General features: G+C 38.7%; 1 pseudogene; it reads right to left on the bottom strand.

Moving 5' to 3' along the window:
* Window positions 1-20,614, bottom strand: part of LOC100617445 (tRNA:m(4)X modification enzyme TRM13 homolog) — a 95,024-nt pseudogene extending 74,410 nt beyond the window's left edge.
* Window positions 20,615-20,948: the final 334 nt, after the last annotated feature.

The raw sequence follows: 20,948 nt of genomic DNA, 5'->3' as shown, positions 1-20,948 counted from the left end.
TGTGCTCAGTTATGGACACCAGATTTTGGGAAGAACACTGATAAACTTGGGAACATCTGGAGGAGAGCAAGCAGGATGGTGATCACTCCAGATGTTTAAAGGACCTGGGTGGAATAGAGTTGGGGGAGGCAGGAGGGAATAGAACATAACTGTCTTCATTCATTCAAAGAATTATTATATGGAAGAGGGATAAGTTTTATTTTGCTTGGACCCAGGGGGTCAAACTACGGGTAATAGGTGGCAGAAACAGAGAGGTAAGTCTGCCTTGATATAAGGTAGAAAGGAGAGGATAAAATACTTCTTGGTGTAGAAGACAGAGAAGTGGCCTCAGAACCAGGAAAACTATGGTTTCAGTTTTGCCTCTGATAGCCTCATACTGGCTGTTTCTACATCGACGGGTTCTCTAAACCAATGAAACCAACATTTCTTGTTCATATCTCTCTTCTTAACTAGAGGACAGCTCTTAACAATTAGAACCAACTCATTTTTGACCCCTCCCCATTGACAGTTCTGTGCCTTCCTTTCTAAATATTTCATTTTACTTTATTTCCACCCACCCACCCATCCATCCATCTATCCATCCATCCATCCATCCATCCATCCATCCATCCATCCATCCATCCATCCATCCATCCATTCTATCTATCTATCTATCTATCTATCTATCTATCTATCTATCTATCTATCTATCTATCTATCTATCTATCTATCTATTTTGTCTGTCTGTCTGTCTGTCTATCCATCCATCTGTCTATTGGTCCACCAGTCTATCCATACTGTTTCCCTTGGTAGAATGCAGTTTCCTTGAAGGCAGGACTGTTTGACTTTTGTATTTGTATACCCAGCATTTGGGACATAGTAGGTTCTTAATATATGCTCATTGACAACTTGATTGATTCTAAAGGGGATTCTTATTCACAGAAGTTGGAGGAACCTCAGAGGCTATTGAGTCCAACCCCAAAGTATCTCTTTTATAACAAATATGGCCTCTGAGCTCCCAAAGCTGAGATACTGTGATTTTGGTGGTAGCTGAGAACAGATAGCTATAGGGATCACATGTACACCCATTGGTATATGGCAATGCCAAAAGAACATGAAGCATATGTGAAGAGTGAATCAAATTTTCTTTCTCTATCAATCAGCAATTTTTAAATTAATCAACAAAAAGCTTAAACACCTCCACTTAACACTAAGAAAGGGAGTTCACAAGTCACTTACTAAAAGTGGGTGACAACCCCAGAGGCAACTGCCCTGCCCCTGGGCAATGCTAGGCAAATTTAAAAGACTACAATTGGTTCCTATAAAGTGGAGGAAGGGACAGGAAGTGATGTGGATAAAGAACTATAAAAATTCCTGAACTTCCTGTCCAAGGGGTCTTTGACTTGAGTTTTTGGCTCGAATTTTTTACTTTGGTTGGTGACCTCAGCTTTAACTTGGGACCTTGGCTCTTGGAGGATTGCTCCGGGAACTTCTCCTTTGGACTTGGTCTTGGGTAAGTGAGTAGCTGGCCTTCCCTTCCTGGCTTCTGGAGAGATTAGTTCTGGAGAGGCCTCCTTCCCCTGGAGGAGGCTGAGTTGGTGAAACCTTTGTATAAAGACATCATCAGGTCCTCTGGCTGAGGGTTAACCAGCCCTGCTGGGGCTGAGCCAGACACTGGAGCAACATTTAGTGTGATAGGCTAGACATTTTCTCTACCCTCTTCTTACATTTCTCTACTTTCACTCTTTTCACCTCTTTGTAAATAAAAGCTACTAAAAGTCCTTTGACTTGAGCTATAATATTTTTAATTGGTGACCACAATATTACTTTAGAATTCTTATATTCAAGTCAAACCCCCTAAATTTAATTATTCATATCTGGATGAAAAACAATTATCAAAATAAATTTACCTCAATAAAGAAAAGTAGCTGGGCTTGAGTAGTGAGCCAAAGGTTAAAATGACCTTTCTGCAGCCAATGCCATTATTTATCACCTTCTATTCCTTGTTACTCTCTTCTGCCTGGAATTTTGTGACCCTGTTCTCTCCTAGTCATTCTCCTCAGGCATCTTTGCTCAAACTTCCCTAAATCCCTTCTGGACACATTTCTGAGCCCATTTCTCTTCTCCAAGTAGCAGGAATGTCCAAGCTGTCTCTAAACATTTGAAAATCGATTATGTGAAATAATCAGTAAGGACTCATATGCTAAAAAACAAGGCCCTTGATCTGGAAAAGCTCATGTAAGGATTCCACGTTTCCTGTTTGGCTCCTTAGGGAAAAAGCAGGAGCCACAGGTAGAAGTTGCCATAAGACACATATGCATTGATGGGTAACTAGGTGGCACAGTGGAGAGAGTATCAGGCTTGAAGTCAGGAAGACTTATCTTCCTGAATGGCATCTGACTCTTACTGGTTGGGTGACCATAGGCAAGTCACTTAACCCTATGTGCCTTGGTTTCCTCATCTGTAAAATGAACTGAAGAAGAAAGTGACACTTGTCCTAGAGGTTCTAGTGGAAATCCCTTTGGGTATAGGTTGGAGCAGAAGCCTCCAAGCTCCCTTCCAACTTGCCAGTTTATCAGCTCTGTTGAACTGTGCCTTTGATGCCCAAGGATCCCACAATGCTTTGCACTCAGTCACAGCTTAATAAATGCTGGTTGAGTTGAATTGAATTAAATTGTCTACAGATGGCATTTCAATTCCAGCTCCACTGTCAGCACGGCTGAAGATTTCAAAGGGAAGAAGGCCTCCTGGGTTCCATTTCTTTCCAGTGATATCATTCTATGACTCTCCATAGAGTCATTTTTTCCCTACAGGTACACAAATAACTAGGATCCCAGGCAGAATGTAATCAATGGCCTCTGAGAGGTACATAGACACAGTAGTTGGAGAGTTCTAAGGTGGGAGAGATCACAGAAGCTTGATATGTCTCCCCAGTGTGGCTGTCATTCCACCAAAGCTACCCTCAGATCAGCTAATCCCCTTCCTGTCAGATCTAGTCAGGTCTGGATCTCTTTAGAACAGTGAGGAGGTGACTGGTCAGCCCTGATTATCACAGTAGGTGCACTTACTTTCAAAACTGAAAACAGAATTTTCCTGTGAATATATTGATATATTTGCGAATTGGTCATTTCATTGGGATAGCAAATTTGGGGCTAGAAAACTCCTAACAATGGGGACCCCAAACTATTTTGCAATTTGTGGTCTTAGAATTGAAGGGTTAAGTAATCTGCCAGGGTCACACAGACAGTATGCATGAAATAGAAGTACTGCTGTTGGTCAGAGTTGGGCAGCACCAAGTCTCAGATGCTAACCAACTCGTATGGCTTGAATCAAGTTACTGATGGACACAGCTTGGCAAAGTGAGAAAAACACTGACTTGGGAGCTATTATGACCTGTATGACTCTGGGCAAGTCACCTAACCCCTAAGCCTCAGGTTCCTCATCTGTGAAACTAGGGGGGGGGTGTTATATTAGATGATCTTTTTCTTTGTAGCATGTGTATCCTTTCTGAGACTCAGTTTCCCCATCTTTACAATGAGTATAATAATGGCTGTAGTGCCTAAATCACAGAGTGGTTGGGAAGATCAAAGAAGGTAATGTCTGTGAAATGTTTTGCCAACTTTAACGTGTTACTGTCTATAATGGAGGCAAACCTTTATCAATTCCCAAAGCATGGATGGCTCCAAATCATTCTGTCCAAAGAGCCTTTAGAGTTTGTTTCTTTACCTTCATTTTCATGGTTCAGGCTTTCTTCCCTGAATCTAGATGTTCAGATTCCAGTAAAGAGGTGACTAAGGGCTTCTCTGTGTAGCAGAGGTGAAAATCCAGCATCTCTGCCCCAGAAAGTGGGAGCTGGGTAGGACCATATTAAAATAAAGTGTCATCAGCAGCCACTGAGGTCCAATTCATTCTGGGCTCCCGGACTCCTGGTTTCAAAGGAGAAATTAGACTAAGCCAGTCAATGAAGAAGGCAACAGATTCTTGGAGGAGGGAGGTAGTGGGGATAAGGGGGAATTGGAACCCCAAGCTGAGAGATCAAGGAGGAGAGAGGGGATGTAGGGACAATAAGGGGGAAACCTGCATTTGACACTTCCCAAACTAGGGAATTCATGAATTTCTCCCCCTCCAAAATTGGGACTGTATTCAAAATAGGACTGGTAGAGAAGGAAACAAGCAGAGATGTCCATTATTTAAGGCAGTGCTGCCTGGTATATAGTAAGTGCTTAACAAATGTTTATTGATTGATTGATCAGTGCCTATAGAAAGCCTTGCTTTGAAGCTCTGGGTCAATCTTCATTTCATACCTTCACACATAAATAAGGATAGTTCAAGAATTAGAGCAAGCCAGATGTTTTGTACTTAGATACATTGACTAGCATGCTGGACATGGAGTCGAGAACATTTGGGTTCAAATTCCATCTCAGATACTTTCTAACTATGTGCCTCTGGGCAAATCCCAGTGAGTCTCAGTTTCCTTATCTGTAGAGTGAGGATATAAATAGGTTGTTGTGAGGAACAAAAGAAATAATGAATATAAACATCTTTATTATATTATCTTAATGGTTTTAATTAAATATATTATTATATATTACTATTAAAATCTTTAATGAATATAAGCAATAGAGAGCAGCCTACTTCTCCACCCCGCCCCAACAGGAGTCTCTTTGGTTTTGTACTTCTGAGAACTCTAAGACTTATAAAGCTGCAGAGTTCTAGCCTGGAAGTCTCTGGGCATCAGAGATTCCTTACCTGGAGTTGAGTGAGGAGAAGCAGGGCAAGAGGAGAGGGCATTAGGAATGGGGATATAGACAGCCTTTGGATAGAGAACTGCCACTTCCCTAAACCAGAAGTCTTGGGGGGAGCACAGCATTTAAAAATCAATAAACAAATTGGGTGCAAAAAGTTATTCCATCCCCCCTCCTCCCCCCAGAGCTTATTCAAGAGAAACTGGGTTTTCCCAAGGCAAGTATGCAGGTCAATCAATAAATCTTTCATGAATACTTACCATGTCATCTCTGCCCTGGAGAAGCTTACAATCTACTAAGAGGAGGCAACATGGGCACACACATGCATAGATACATACGCACTATATGCAAAAAAGAAATGACATGATCCTATATATTCTTATACACTCTTCCATGTTGTCTCTCTCATTAGGATATAAGGCTCGTTTAAGAAAGACTTTTCTCTTCTTTGTATGGATATCTCCATACTTGATACAGTGCTTGGGATACAGCAAAGGCTTAATAAATGTTTGTTGATCAATAATTGATGGGGAAAGGCCCCTAACAGCTGGAGGGATAAAGAAAGACCTCGTATAGAATGATACCCTTGATTTGAATCTTGAAGGAAACTAGGGTTCCAGAGTGGTGGGGAAGGGGGGCATTTAAGAAATGGGGAAAAGACAGGCCAAGAGTACAGGGGGAAGAGGTAGAGGATCTTGTGTGAAGAATAATAAGACAACCTCTATCATTCCCTCCCTTATCCCCTTGCCCTCTTTTTTATTATCTATATGCTTTTCTAAGATTCACTCTTTTAATCCTTATCCCTCACCCCCCCTCTCTTCTTAGAAGTTAAGAAAAAAGTTTATCCTTATCATTCATATCAATATGAATGCATCATTTCCTCTTTTGCCTGGATCCAATGGCAATAAGGTACTACCACTGCCAGTTCTCCATTCTGTCCTTCTCTTCGTTGTCATATCAATTTCATGCATGCCTCTTTCATCGGGGAGTGGCTAAACAAGTAGTAGCACCCGATTGTGTTGGAATACCACTATGCCATGAGAAATGATGAAAAGGTTAATTTAGGAAAAATACAATATTCTGAAGAGTGAAAAGAGCAAAACCAAGAGAACATTATATGCAGCACCAGAAATATTGTTTGAAGGTTGACCTGTGTATGTCTATATTCAGAGAAAGAACTAAGAAATAGAAATAAGTAAGACATAGTTTAATGTACACATATCTGTTTTTGTCAAATGATGCCTTCTTTAATGGGAAGTGAGGAGGGAGAGAGTTAATTGGGTGTTTTAATGTAACAAACAAATGAGCAAATTTAAATAAGAAAATAAGCAATCCCTTTGGCTGGAGTGTGATGTTCATGAAGAGTAGGAAAGCATAGAGTGGCTGGGAAAGGCAGGATGGGATCATGAAGTGAAGAGCTTTGAATCTCGAATGCAGGCTTTAATATTTGATCCAAACATAATAAAGATCAGTGTTAAGTTATACACTTGAATTCTAAAAATCCGCTTCATGAGAACAAGGTGGGGTCTGGCATCTGAACAAGATGCGGGTGGACTGATTGCTTAATACCAGGTTGACGTATGGTATGACAATCAGAAAAGTTCCCTGAACTTTGAGATGTACCAGGAGAGATCTAGCTTCCAGGAATGAAGAGAAAAGTAGCCTCTGACCTGGGCTGTGGTCAGATCACATCTGGGATAATGTTCTAAGTTATGGGATACAGCAGCTTAGGAGTGGCGTTGGTCAATGGAACAGAGTCCAGAAGTGGGACACCAGGATGATGGAGAGCCTTGAGTTCCAGTTGAAGAAACTGGGGTTATTTAGCCTGATAGAAGGGAAGACATGGTACATGTGTATAAGGGGGCAGAGAGGGTGGAGGAGGGAGCATCCTAAGCTTCAACTATTTGAAAGAGAAATTCAATTTGTTCTATTTTCCCCCCAGAGGGCAGAACCAGGGCAAGAAGTGGAAGATGTTTTTGTCCTTTGTTTTCAGTAGGACCAGTAGCATCACAAGGTAAAGTCTTGACCTACGTGTGAATTGGATTTATGTGAGGCAACATTGAACAAAGTCATTAGCCTTACTTTTTTCCAGAGTCACTGAAGTCCAGGGGCAAGACAAAAGGAGTTCAGTGGATGACCTGGGCATCTTCATTGGCCACGTCAGCCTCTTTCATGGCCATTAAAACCCATCGGTGAGTTATGGGAATCTTTACTCCAGGCATATGAAGACTTCCCTGGAGTCAGGAAGGGATCATGGAGTAAAGAGCTTTAAATGACAAATGGACATATAAGAATGGGCAGATGAGAACAATTTGTTCTAAAGGCCATGGAAGTGGTAGATAAAATCAAATTGACACTGGAAAACTTCCTCTTAATGCCAACTGTCCCAAAATAGAAAAGGCTGCTTTTGGGGGTGCGGGTGGGAGAGGATCATAGATTTAAAGTTGGAAGTCATTGAATCCAACCCCCTTATTTTTAGGTCTTCCTGACTTCCAAGTTCAGGGCACTATCCTGCCTAGCCCCCCATTATAGCTGAGGGATGGCCATTTGTTAGATGTGTTGTAGAAAGGAAGCCTTTCAGTTATGGGTTGAGCTGGGTGGCTCTTGAGGTCTCTGCCTCCTCCTCCGAGATGCTGTGTAATTTACTATTCCTCTGCGTCAGATGCAGTAAGCTTACAAATTGGTGATTGAGATGGGAAGTTAAGAAGAACTGTTTGCTTTCGTCTCAGGCTTTTTATCTGAAAATCTTTCTTCCCTATACCTTGTGAAGTGGGTACTATTTTCCTTCCCCCAGGTAAACTGAGGCACTGAGAGACTTGCTCAAAGTACATCTCAATTGAATCACAGAGATCAGCTAAGAAGGTGGAGGCAAATCTGATAGAATGAGACCTGCTCACTTTGACACAATCTGATATTAAGTAACATTTGAAATTATAAATTTGTTTTTCCTTTAATTGTCACTAATCTCTATGCTTTTTGTATTTGAGAATTATGCACCTGTCAGTGCCTTTCTTTACAATTTAATTTTGGTAACTTTGCAAATGTTCTTTTTTACGGAAAGCCATGGCAAGGCAGGGGCTGCTGAGGGTGATGGATTTTTATTGCATTGTTGGCAAACCCAGCATTTTGTAAATTAATTAGCCTGCTTTTCTGATTTGTTTTTAAAGAGTAATTGTTTGCAGCTGGCTGCAGCAGAGGTTTTCTATCCCTTCCTTACTTCTGCCTTGGATGCTTTTAAAAATTAAACTGGCGGAGCATGGGGGCACATTCTGGGTTCTGGGACCTCGTCCATCTAAACTAGATTCCTTCCAGTTACGACATGAAGAATTCTTTCGAGACCAAAATGGAAAGTTCCACCACCCCTCCCTTTCCCCCAAAGGGAGAAGAAATCTTTCTAACTAGTATCTGTCACCTCTAACTCTTCACTCATTGATCTGTTAGGTATAAACAATCTTCTACATAAATTGCTGATTTTTGCTTCTCTCTCTCTCTCCCAGCAGGCCTCATCCTAGTGCATCTCATTAGAAATGATCTACCTGACATATCCAGCCCTTTGAACTATTGCTTTCATGTTTTGTTAATCGCTGGCTTTGCTTAGCCATCTATTAGCTATGTTCTCATATGCCTGGATACCAGGAAACCTTGCAGAAGTCCCGGAGTCTTTGATGCTGCTTCATTATGGGACAAAGTTACTCCAAATGGTCATTGGGTTTAGGGTATCGGATGAGGCTCATATCAAGGATATGGGCAGGATCCTAGAGCTCATCCAGCTCAACTATCCATCCACCAATGCAGTAATTCCCTGAAAAACATTACTATCAGATGGTTCTTGAATAATCCTAGAGATGGAGAGCTCAGCACCTCACAGGGTAATACCATCCCATTCTTGGACTACTTTGTTTATAAGAACATGCATCTCTACAATGATCTAAAACCTTTCTTTCTTGCAATTTCCATCACTTTTCTGTGTTCTGCCCTTTGAAATGATTGAGAATAAGGTTAAGGCTTTCCACTTGGAAGTCCTTCAAATTTGGGGGATGTGTCATTTTATTTCAATCATATACAATGCCAATGATGCTACAAAAGTGCAAATGATAAAATAGCATGATAGAAGAAGAATGAAAATTGCAGGTGCCCCAAAGATCAATAGAGAGACCTTTTTGCTATGTGTAAATTGCCTGTAGTATGCCAGTAAAAATTACTACTTTCATGTGAGAAGTGGAAATGATGGAAATGGATGGGAAGTAATCATGAAAACAGAATGGGTAATAAAAGGTGGGAAGTCCAAGTGTTGCAATGACAGCCAACAAATAGGGGAAAAAAAACACCAGAGGAAGACCTTCAATACACAGCTTAACCCTCAGACAGCAAGGAGATATAGTAGATAGAATGGTGGACTTGAAGTCAGTAAGACCCAAGTTCAAATCACACTTCAAATTCTTTCTTTCTGTGTGATCCTGGACAAATCACTTAACTGGTGACAATCTATTTCCTCATCTGTAAAAATGGGGATAATATAGGCATCTGCCTTATAAGGTTACTATGAAAATCCAGTGAGATAACATATATACATATATATCACTTTATAAGCCTTAAAGCATCACCGTCATGTTAGTTATTATTATGCTTATTTTATCCTCTATGGAGGATTTATGGGAAAACCATAGATAAGAAGGGATGAAATGAGAAGATTTAGATGAGTCACGATGGGTCCTTTTGGATCAGTGGTCAAATGCCAAAGTATCTCAGTCCTAGGTCCCCAGTCCTTACAATATAATGTAATAATATAATATAATATAATATAATATAATATAATATAATATAATATAATATAATATAATATAATATAATATAATATAATATAATATAATATAATATAATATAATATAATATAATATAATATAATATAATATAATATAATATAATATAATATAATATAATATAATATAATATAATATAATATAGTATAATATGATGTGATGTGATGTGATGTGATGTGATATGATATGATATGATATAATATAATATAATATAATATAGTATAATATAATATGATGTGATGTGATGTGATGTGATATGATATGATATAATATAATATAATATAATATAATATAATATAATATAATATGATGTGATGTGATGTGATGTGATGTGATGTGATGTGATGTGATGTGATGTGATGTGATGTGATGTGATGTGATGTGATGTGATGTGATGTGATGTGATGTGATGTGATGTGATATGATATGATATGATATAATATAGTATAGTATAATATAATATGATGTGATGTGATGTGATGTGATGTGATGTGATGTGATATGATATGATATACTATACTATACTATACTATACTATACTATACTATACTATACTATACTATACTATACTATAATATAATATAATATAATATAATATAATATAATATAATATAATATGATATGATATGATGTGATGTGATGTGATGTGATGTGATGTGATGTGATGTGATGTGATATGATATATAATATAATATAATATAATATAATATAATATAATATAATATAATATAATATAATATAATATAATATAATATAATATAATATAATATAATATATGATGGTATGATATGTTATGATATGATATGATATGACATGATATAATATGACACAATATAACAATATAACACAATATGATATGATATGATATAACACAATATAACAATATAACACAATATAATATAATATAATTAATATAATAATATATAATGTAATACAATACAGTATAGTATAATATAATATAATGTAACATAACATAACACAACATAACTGTTATGCTCATTATTATTCTGCTCAGAATATCTTCAGTAAGATTCTACTATATTCCTTTTGATTCAATTCAATTCAGTTTGATTCTTTTCAAATCAATTCGATAAATATGCTTTAAGCACCACAGGGTGTCAGGCACAGTATTAAATGTTAGAGACAGAAAAACAGAAATAACACAAGTCCCTGCCCTCAAAGAGCTTATATTCTACTGGAGGAAAACAACTTGTACATAGAAAAGGAAATAGAAAACCACTTCAAAATTACTTCAAAGGGACCTTTTTGGGAGAGAGACAGTACTAACACCTGAAGGGATCAAGAGGGGCCTCTTGTAAATAAGCAAGGCGTAGTTTTATATGTAAACATATAGTTTAATAAAGTATATGTAATATACAAGTATAAAATAATATAGTATATGTAATACAAATATAGTGCATCGATATATATATAGAGTATGTAAACATGTAGTTTATATCTCTGGTATGGAATAGGAAGGGGAAGGAGGGAGATACATGGGAATTTTTATGTAGCAAACAAACAATTAATAATTTTTACAAGGTGGCCTTTGAGCAGCCATGAAACGAGCCAGGGAATCTCTGAAACAGCTCGGAGAAGGGAGAACATTCTAGGTCTGGGGAGCAGGACTGAGGGTGGTGCAGCCTGGCCAAAGATCCATGTTCTCTAATAATCTCCTGGGCTCTCTTCATCTATCTCAGAGCCATCCTTCAAAGGCAAGCTCAAATGCTACCTTTTTCATTCATTTGCCCAACTTTAAGTGATTGCTTGCTTTTTTATCTCAAAGCATTTTGTTCTTCTAGGTTGCAGATCTCAGTTTCTAATATGGCTTGAAGTCATCCATCCCTCCAGCCAGATTGTCAGCTCCTGGAAGGCAGAGACCTTCATCTTGTTTTTATGTCTTCTAGCAGGAGCCCTATTTAATAGATAATGCATTCTAAACAGTTAGCAAATCTATGATGAATAGATGGGTAGGTAGGAGTTTAGAAGGAGTGGAAGACATACCCAAAAAAGTACTCTGAATACGAAAGAGGGCAAAAGAAGGGAAGAAACATTTAATAAGCACCTACTACATTCCAGGCACCAGGCTAAGTGCTTTACAAATATTGGTTCATTTGATCAATTTAAAGAGACAATAATATGGAGAAAGCAGGAAACCAGTAAGCATTTATTAGGCACCTACTATGTGTAATGTTCTGTGCTGGGTTTTGGAGATACAAAGACAAAAACAAAACTCTTTGTCTCAAAGGAACTTCCATTCTAGAAGGAAAGGGGCAGGAGACAACAAGAACATGTCAAAGAATACTTCAAGATAATTTGTGAGGGAGGAACACTAGCATCTGGAGAAGGGACCTACAATGAGTCTTCAAGGAAACTAGATGCAAGAAGGGAGTGAATCCTTAGCATGGGGGAGAGCCAGGATGGACATGCAGTGTCCTGTTGGAGGAACATCAAGGTCACTTCAGAGTATGGAAGAATGTATAAGGAGGAAATATAAGTCAGAACCAGATTGAGAAGGGCTTTAAATGACAACTAGAGGAGTTTATAATGAATCCTAGAGGTAATATGAGAGAGAGAAGGTGTGTGTGTGTGGGGGGGGAGATAGAGTCCCTTACCTCTTTTTTTTTCTAGATTGGAAGTTCCTTGATGCAGGAATTGTTTCATATTTGTCTTGGTACAGTGCATTGTACATAGGAGAGGCTTAATAAATTCTTATTGGTTGTCTGATTTAAAGAGTAAAGAGTGTTGATTTGGCTTTGCTACTTTGTAACTGTGACCTTGGGCAAGTCTCTTACCTTTTAGGAATCTCCCCTTTCTCATCTATAAAATGAGAGCCTTACTCTAGATGATCACAGAAAAACAAGATCATGGATTTGAACTAGAAAGAATCACAGAGGATGAAAGATCCTAGGTCTGAAGCTGGGAAGGACCTAAGATCATCTAGTCCAACCCCTTTATTTTACAGATGAGGACAATGAGGTACAAAGAGGTGGAGCCCTGCCCAAGACTGCACAGGTAGGAAGGTACCTCTCAGGCTCTAAACCCACAGTCCCAGCCCCCATTGATGATGGTCAATACTTCCCTGGGTCACTGTGTTTGCTCTCTTCCATACCCTCTTCCTCTTTGATCGTGTCTTTACTCAGGTAGGGGGCCCAGAGCTACAGGCAGCATTGCATTGATAGCTGTGCCATCAGCTTGTTTGAAGGGAAGGGAGTATTTTCTCCTTAGTTTCCTGCACCCTGCAGATGATGGCCAATGAAGGATTGATTTTCTAGGTGGCTGTTGTACTTTGGGCCCTTGTTTCAGAGAGTATTGACAGGGGAACCTCAATTCCTTTCCTGAATTGCAGTTGGCAGCTTAGGGCTCTTTATCTTTTCCATGTGTTTGGCACAATTTCCCACTAAATATATTACCTTCTGCATACTCGCATTGACTTGCTCCTTTCATTTTTCTGCCCACTCAGAGTCTCATGGGATTGTCCTCTACTTTGTCCCCATTTGTCATCTTACATCGTGGAAGAATTGAATGTCACATGCAGACTTAAGGATTTCACTGCCCACATCTTCCTGGTCATGTATATGTGTCCAATAAGACTAGTCTCCATATCAATTCAACTCTTAAAGGGCTCTATCCTTTTTGTTTATTATTAATTGATTTATTTAGACTATATTTCCATGGTTACGATTCATATTCTTTCCCTCCCCTCTTCCCTCCTCAGTCCCAGAGCAGACGAGCAATTCTACTGAGTTATACATGTATCATTGTTCAAAAACTATTTCCATGTCATTAATATTTGGAATAGAGTGACCATTAAAAGTCAAAATCCCCAATCCTACCCCCATCGAACCACATGATCAATCATATGTTTTTCTTCTGTGTTTCTGCTCCCACGGTTCTTCCTCTGGATGTGGATACATTCTTTCTCATAAATTCCTCAGGATTGTCTTGGGTCATTGCATTGCTGCTAGTAAAGAAGTAAAGGGGCCATATTCTTAATATAGATGAGGACCTACCCTTTGTGGTAGAGCGCATGCGTGCACACACACACACACACACACACACACACACATACACACACACCTCTAGTTCTTAGTTTCTTAGATTTTAGGATGAACTGAACCTTAGTTTCACAAATCAATCAATCCACAAATATTTATTAAGTGCCTTCTGTGTATCAGACACTGGGGATACACAGAAAGAAATGAAAGAGTCCCTGCCCTCCAGAAACTTATATTCTATTGAAGGAGACAAACTCAAAATACATAAGTATAAGTAAGCTATTTACAAAATCAATAAAGACCACAGGAAGAGGCAGCTAGGTGGCTCAGTGGATAGAGAATCAGCCCTAGAGATGGAAGGCCCTAGGTTCAAATTAGCTATGAGCTTCAGACTAGCTATGAGCATAACCCTTGTTGTCTAGCCCTTACCACTCTTCTGCTTGGAACCAATACACAGTATTGATCTAAGATGGGAGGTGAGGTTTTTAAATTAAAAATAAATAAAGCTCATGGGTGGAGTCTAGGCACTAATACCACAGGAATCAGGAAAGGAATATTATTGAAAGTGATCTACCATATTCCCACCGTGAGTATGAACTATAGATTCACAAATTGATCAATAAGCATTAACATAAAGCTTACCACATGTCAGGCACTGTGTTGGGCACTAGTGGTATAAAGACAAAACTATTTAGCATTCTCTGATCTCAAGAAACTTACATTCTAAAAGGATTTGGACCCAAGTTTCCCAGCTCTAAGTCCAGCTCTCTTTCCCTTACTCTATCTAGCCTCTCTCTTTTGTCTCTCCTAGTCCTCCATCAATTACACAACTGTCTTCCTAATTTCATAATAACCTAAATTTAAAATCTGTGGATATTTGAAAGTCAAAATCCACCATATCCCTGTATTTCTCACTATCCCTCTCAAAGAACCCAAGAATCATTTTTTTCTTAAAGAACCCATTTATTTCCCTAAATACTTGCTTAAGTGGATCAACCCTTTACCATAGGCCATCTTAATTAAATGAAATAACTATGGTTGGTATTCAGTTATTACCCATAAGAGAAACTGGCTGGTCTCAGAGGAGTAAATAGCAAGTCATAAATCACTAGGACTGCAAAAGACTTTTGGAACCATCTGTTCCAAACCTTTCATTTGACAGATGAGCAAAATGAGGTAAAGTGATTTACCTAAGGTTCTATAGCAAGGCAACAGTTTTCAAACATGGCAACTCACTCTGAAATTTTGAATACAGAAACATGGTGAAGAACAATTTAATGGACCTCAGCAAAATTCAAAAAGCTTTTTTTCTGGAAATCCCCAAACTTCTTACCATAGTTTAGGTGCTGAGCAAATTAAAAGGTAGTAGGGAAACAAACAGCCCCCCAAATAATAGAACCTATAAGGAGAGCATTTGCTAAGATTTTGTTCTAATTACTCGGGTTCTTGGTGGGAGAGGATGCTCCATAATTTATAAGCCAATTCTTGTTTAGTCAAATGAGGTCTTTAATTTGTGCATATTACAGCAACAATAAAATACAATTACATTTTACAAAGCAAAACAAATCCATAAAACAAAACGAACAGATCCCTGTAATACACCCCACATGGAATTCTATTTGATATTCAAATGAGTACAACTATGAATCAATATCCATTACGACTCTGATAAAGTGATCCAGGCCACATCTTGTTATAATGAGTACTGTGGAAACAAAAGTTCACTCCAGAGAAGTATTTCTACCTCCTGGCCCACAGCCTACGGCAACTGGGCTGGATGCATTCTGCGTAGTAGCAGAAGAATTTGCTGCACTGGATAATTTTGCTGCAGAGAATTTCACAGATGGATTTTTGTTGTGGTCCCTCTTTATAAGTCGTTATTTACTAAACTCTAAAGTAAAGACCATCTATAGAAGTCTGGAGGGAAGACTCCTTAGATGAAATCATAGGTCCTCAGACTATTTAAATATTGATGTGAAGTTTCCAAAACAGTCTTGACACTTTAATAGAAAGAGGGTAATACAGAAAGGGAGAGAGAAAGCTTAAAAACAAGTCTATATTTCACACAAGGGCAGAGTCCCATCTGAGGGAGAGCAAAATTGCCAAAGAGTTTCTTGCCCTCCTGTGCCTCCTTGGCATCTCTTCGTGCTCAGAATGGCATCTTTCCTAATGCCCACAGTCAAAATGTGCTGTAAGGAAAGAATCTGAGGAATGGATGATGCCAAGGTACTCATGACTCAACAGAAGGCAGCTCAATCAAGAAGAAAGAAGATTGTATTTGATAACTAGAGGTCACAGCTTAGAATTTACACTCTGCTACTTACTGTGTGACTTTGGAAGTCATTTCCAATTTTATCTATAAAATGAACAAGTTAGACTAGATGTCCAAGAACTCTTAGAAGCAATATAGTATAGTGGAAAATCCACCTGTTCCTGAGTCAGTGGGCCAGTATTCAATTCCAGTCACTTGACCTCCATAAGTCTGAATTTACTCATCAGTAAATTAAATTGGATTAAATGGACTCTGTGGTCCTTCCAGCTCCAACTCTCTGTTCCTAAGTCCCTTCCAAGTCTAAACATTATGGGTATTGATAAAATATTGCCCCCTCCCAGGGGTATCTTCTTTTAAAATTGAGATTATGGATTGAAATATAAAAGGAACCTCATAAGTCATCAATCCAGCTACTTTATTTGATAGATGAGGAAACTGAGGCCCAGAAAGATTTGATAAATTGCTCAAAATCACAAAGAGAACAAAGAGCAAAACAAGACTCAGGTCCTCTGATCCCAAATCTAGTGTTCATTCTGATATATCAAACTATTTCCCAAAGCCAACAGTTAAAGGTGCAATATTGGAACTACATGTGGGACCAACTGACCCTTTCTCCTAATAGCCTTGACATGCAGAAAGGTTTGATGGAGCACAGGGAGAGGCAGGGAGAGATGGCTAGCAGGGTGTCATTTTATGATGTCTGTAAGGCCCTGGGCAAGTCACTTTACCTTCTTAGAGGCTCTGCTTTTCTCTATCAAATGGGGGTAGTAATCCTAGCACTTACCCACTGTGCAGGTTTGTTGACACCTTAGATTTCAATGTGAGTTATTATGGCCATGATGAATAAGAGTGAGTCTTGGAGAAAAGTGCTCACCTAGATGAGATAACCAAATTCCCCTGGGGGTACTAGGGAGACATTTAGTAAATTGCTTTCCCCGAAGAATTATTAACAACACTGTCAGTAGTTTATCTTAACACAAAGGCAAAAAGATGAACAGCAACCATGAGTTAGATTAATGATATAGCTTTCTTATTTGAAGGGTCTTTTTCTATTAGTTTATTTTAAAATATAGAATAATAATATTCAAATAAAATTGAAATTTATATTATTTTTAAAATTACAGAATAATGATATTTAAATATAGCAAATAAAATTGAAACTTATATTAGTATAATTTAAATTATGGAATAATGATATTTAAATATTTTAAATAAAATTTTAATTATTAGTTTCTTTTAAAATATGTAAAAATAATAAAATTATGTTTTTATTTACCAATGAGTTCTCCCTTAAAGGGTCTTGTGGGCCAAGCTGGGCAGCAGAGCTTCTTCATCTTCTTGAGATTTGGGGTCCAGACAATTAGGGAATTAGAGTATCATGAATCAATCACAAGATCAGCCAGCAAACGTTGGAACCTTAACAGAATCTTTGCTCTTTGAAAGTATATCGGCACCAGAAATCAGGAGTCGGTGACAGTCAAAGGTCACAGGACCTTGACGATTGACAACATTACTAGGAAAAATAGCATGATTCTTTGGTGATCCATGAGACGTCTGGCCTCATGGTCATACATATGTTTTTCTTATTGTGTTTATTGCTTTATGTATGAACATTGGTTTCCAACCTAAGAAAGGAGGGAGTTCCTAAAAAGCCATCTTTATGTGTTCAAGCAAGACTCCACTTTAGCTGGAATAAGGAGTTGATTCTGCCTTCTTCCTTCGCTTCTCTCACTCCCAATTTTTGCTTCCCTGTTAACATCCCTCTTCCCCTGTCTTACTCACTTCTCTCAGAGAGTATAACCCTTATTTTAAAAAGATGAATCTTTGTTTCCAGGAGAACCATGAGGCCATTTAATGCACTATTCAATTTTCTGAAGGCAATAGAGCCTTGTACTCAATTTTGAGCCCAACTTCTATTGAGCTCCAGTGTCTGGCAGAGACCTATATGCTGCTGGAAGAGCTCTATTGGCTGGTCACTTAACTGCTCCTCATAGTCTGGACAATAGACATCCTTCATCCACTTGGTTTTTCCTGTGTGGATACTTAAACACTGAACTCTTTGGAGTGATGAAGGATCTCGCTTAGGGGTGAACTCTAGGTCACTTCCACCTCTAAAATGGTATGATTCTATCATTTTAACTACAGGCAATTGAACTATCCTCTAAGTCTAAACAGTAATGAATGCAGTGTTTGGGGACTTGATGCAAGTAACACAAAATGATCCAGACAGTATTTAAAGGTCCTCACTCTTGTGTGTGTGTGTGTGTGTGTGTGTGTGTGTGAGAGAGAGAGAGAGAGAGAGAGAGAGAGAGAGAGAGAGAGAGAGAGAGAGAAATAGAGAGAGAGAGAGAGAGAGAGAGAGAGAGAGAGAAATAGAGAGAGAGAGAGAGAGAGAGAGAGAGAGAGAGAGCGCCTTTTTTTTCTATCTGAATTCCCTTTATGTAACCACCAGTGGCCAGGAGACAGGAGACATTGTCCTGTTTTATTCTCCCTGATTTCTCAGACCAAAAAATCTGCACCTGGAAAAATTGAAATAGGAATTTAGAGCAATAGATTCAGTCCCTCATTTGTAAATTTTTTTATGATAAACTAGAAAAAGTATTGGACATCAAATCAAAAAGATCCAAGTTAAAATCGGACCTTAGACACTAACTCTCAGACCCTGGGCAAGTCACTAAATCTCTTTAACCTCAATTTACTCATTTTTAAACTAAGGAAATTAGACTTCATGATCTCTAAGGTCCTTTCCAGCTCCAAATCTATGATCATACACACACAGAGACATAGACACACATATTCACACATTATGGTATGAGTACATGTTACAAAACTTAATGCTGTTCTAAATTGTTAAAGCTTTTGGGACATCCTACATATAAAATATACATTCATATTCCAATATACATTTATTTTTGTTTTGGGCAGTTAGGTGGTGAAGTGGACAGAGTGCCAAGTCAAGCCAAGTGGACACCTGAGTTCAAATCCAGCTTCAAAAATTTATTAGCTCTGTGACCCTGGGCAAGTCACTTAACCCTGTTTGCCTCAGTTTACTCCTCTGTAAAATGAGCTGGAGAAGGAAAGGAAAATTACTCTAGTATCTTTAGCAAGAAATATGTGTACATATACATATGTATATATATAAATAGTTGAATTTAATATGTCCTATTATTAGTATAATATGTTATAAATTATGTTATAGCATGACAGTATCATCTTTTATTTGTCATAATATATAATACTTATACACCCATGTAGTGTATGGTCATAAATTATATAATTTCAATCTATCATATAATGTGTATATATAATAGTGTGTTATATAATCTCCTAATGGGCATAATTGTGAATTATAACATACTCAATTATTCATTTTATATATGTGTATGTTTATATAATATCATATGAACATAGATCATTGGATCATCGATTTAGAACTAGCAGGTACATTAGAGGTTAAGTATTTGAGTATATATGTGGATGTATGTGAGTGTGTGTATACGCATATGTACCTATGTGTATATCTGTGCACACAATGATATATGTGTAATTTTTATCAATATACATAGGATGCACATATACATATATTTTTGTTTTATGTGTTTTCTATGAACCCGACACCTGTGAATTCAGCTCACTGTGATTGGCAATCAAAAAAAGGAAGGGCAGAAAGCTGCATGATGTAAAATAGCTGAATCATGCGCTAAACCTGCCCCCTTTTCCCAAGTGGTGTCAGGTCTCCCAGCAGTTCGCCCATGCGTGCTCATTCTCACTCTGAGAAGCATCAGTGTGACTCATTACATTGTTTCTGGCATCGCTCTTTGTCTGGAGTAACAAGTCATGTCTGTGGCGGAGCGGTGCTTCTCCTTGTTTCATTAATGCTGTTTAGTTATTAATAATGGTCCCAAAGAACAAGAGTGGTAATGCCGGGAGCTCTGAGATGCCGAAGAAAAGGCATAAAGAGTCTGGCTATGTTCGTATAAGAAATACTTACTAAATAATGGGGTTTGCAATTAGGTGCGAGTTTCTCCTTCTGCAAAGGGTTGTGTAAAATGAGGTCGTACTGTATATAAATGTGAGTGTGTGTGTGTGTGTATGTGTGTGTGTGTGTGTGTGTGTGTACACACAAGTACTCATGCACAAATCTCGATGACTTGGGAGTTCTCTCCAGAGATGAAGATCACAGTCCATCCATACTCATCCAGCCTGTGTAACTAACTCTCTTCCGTGTCTCCTCTCCACACCTCAAGGTCTCAATGGTGGAGGAGTGGGAGAGTAAGACAGGGTCCACCCAACATACTGGAGGTCTTCTTTGTTTTCTCCTGGTGCCACTGGAGCATTATGTTCAGGATCTTTAAGCTGGATCTAGAAAAGACCACAGAGGCCATTTGGTCCAAATCTTCTCATTTTATAAAGGAGGAAACTGAGACCGACTTTCTACCATTACTCAACATCTAAATGGCAGGGCTTGGATTTGAACCCAGACTCCCAGACACCAAAGCTCCCTCCGCACAGCCCCATGCAGCTGGGTGGATCAGATTGGCCTGGATGTGAGAATGGCTCTGTACTGAGCCACATGCTTGGCACATACCTCCAAGTTGGTACCACATAATGTTCCTCTTCTGGCATCTTACCCTGCTGCTCTTTTGTTTGCAGGAAAGGATCGTTTTGAGGGGCATCAGAGACTGACAATTCCACCATCTGTTGTCGTTTCAACAATATTATGGGTCCACATGCTATCAGTGGCTTGGTAGTCTTAATTGCCTGCTCACAGATGCCATCAGTATCAGGAGGCGATGCCATGAACAGAAGGCAGGAGTGTAAGTTCAGACATGAAAGGTTTCTCCACCAATACAAATCTGGAGTAGAACAGAGCCCTTTCCAAGCATTGTTGGCTGGAAGAACTGTGTTCTCATTGAAAGTGAGGAATATGGGAGCAGCCACCGTCTAATGACCCTCCAAAGTTACAGTAAATACCTTTGTGCTGCACTGGATATATTATCCTTCACTATTCCTACTTTAGTTTGCAGATTGAGCAGAACTGGGAGAAGGGACCTGTTCCAGGTAGTTTGGCAGGCTAGTAGTCTGTGAGACAATGGGCATCAGTTAGGGGTGGAGGGAGGTTGGTGTTTCCCAC

This window comes from Monodelphis domestica, chromosome 5 (genome assembly GCF_027887165.1).
Source record: "Monodelphis domestica isolate mMonDom1 chromosome 5, mMonDom1.pri, whole genome shotgun sequence".
Taxonomy (NCBI): domain Eukaryota; kingdom Metazoa; phylum Chordata; class Mammalia; order Didelphimorphia; family Didelphidae; genus Monodelphis; species Monodelphis domestica.
Note: the sequence above shows the minus strand (reverse complement) of the source record. Positions and strands in the feature narration are given on the sequence as shown.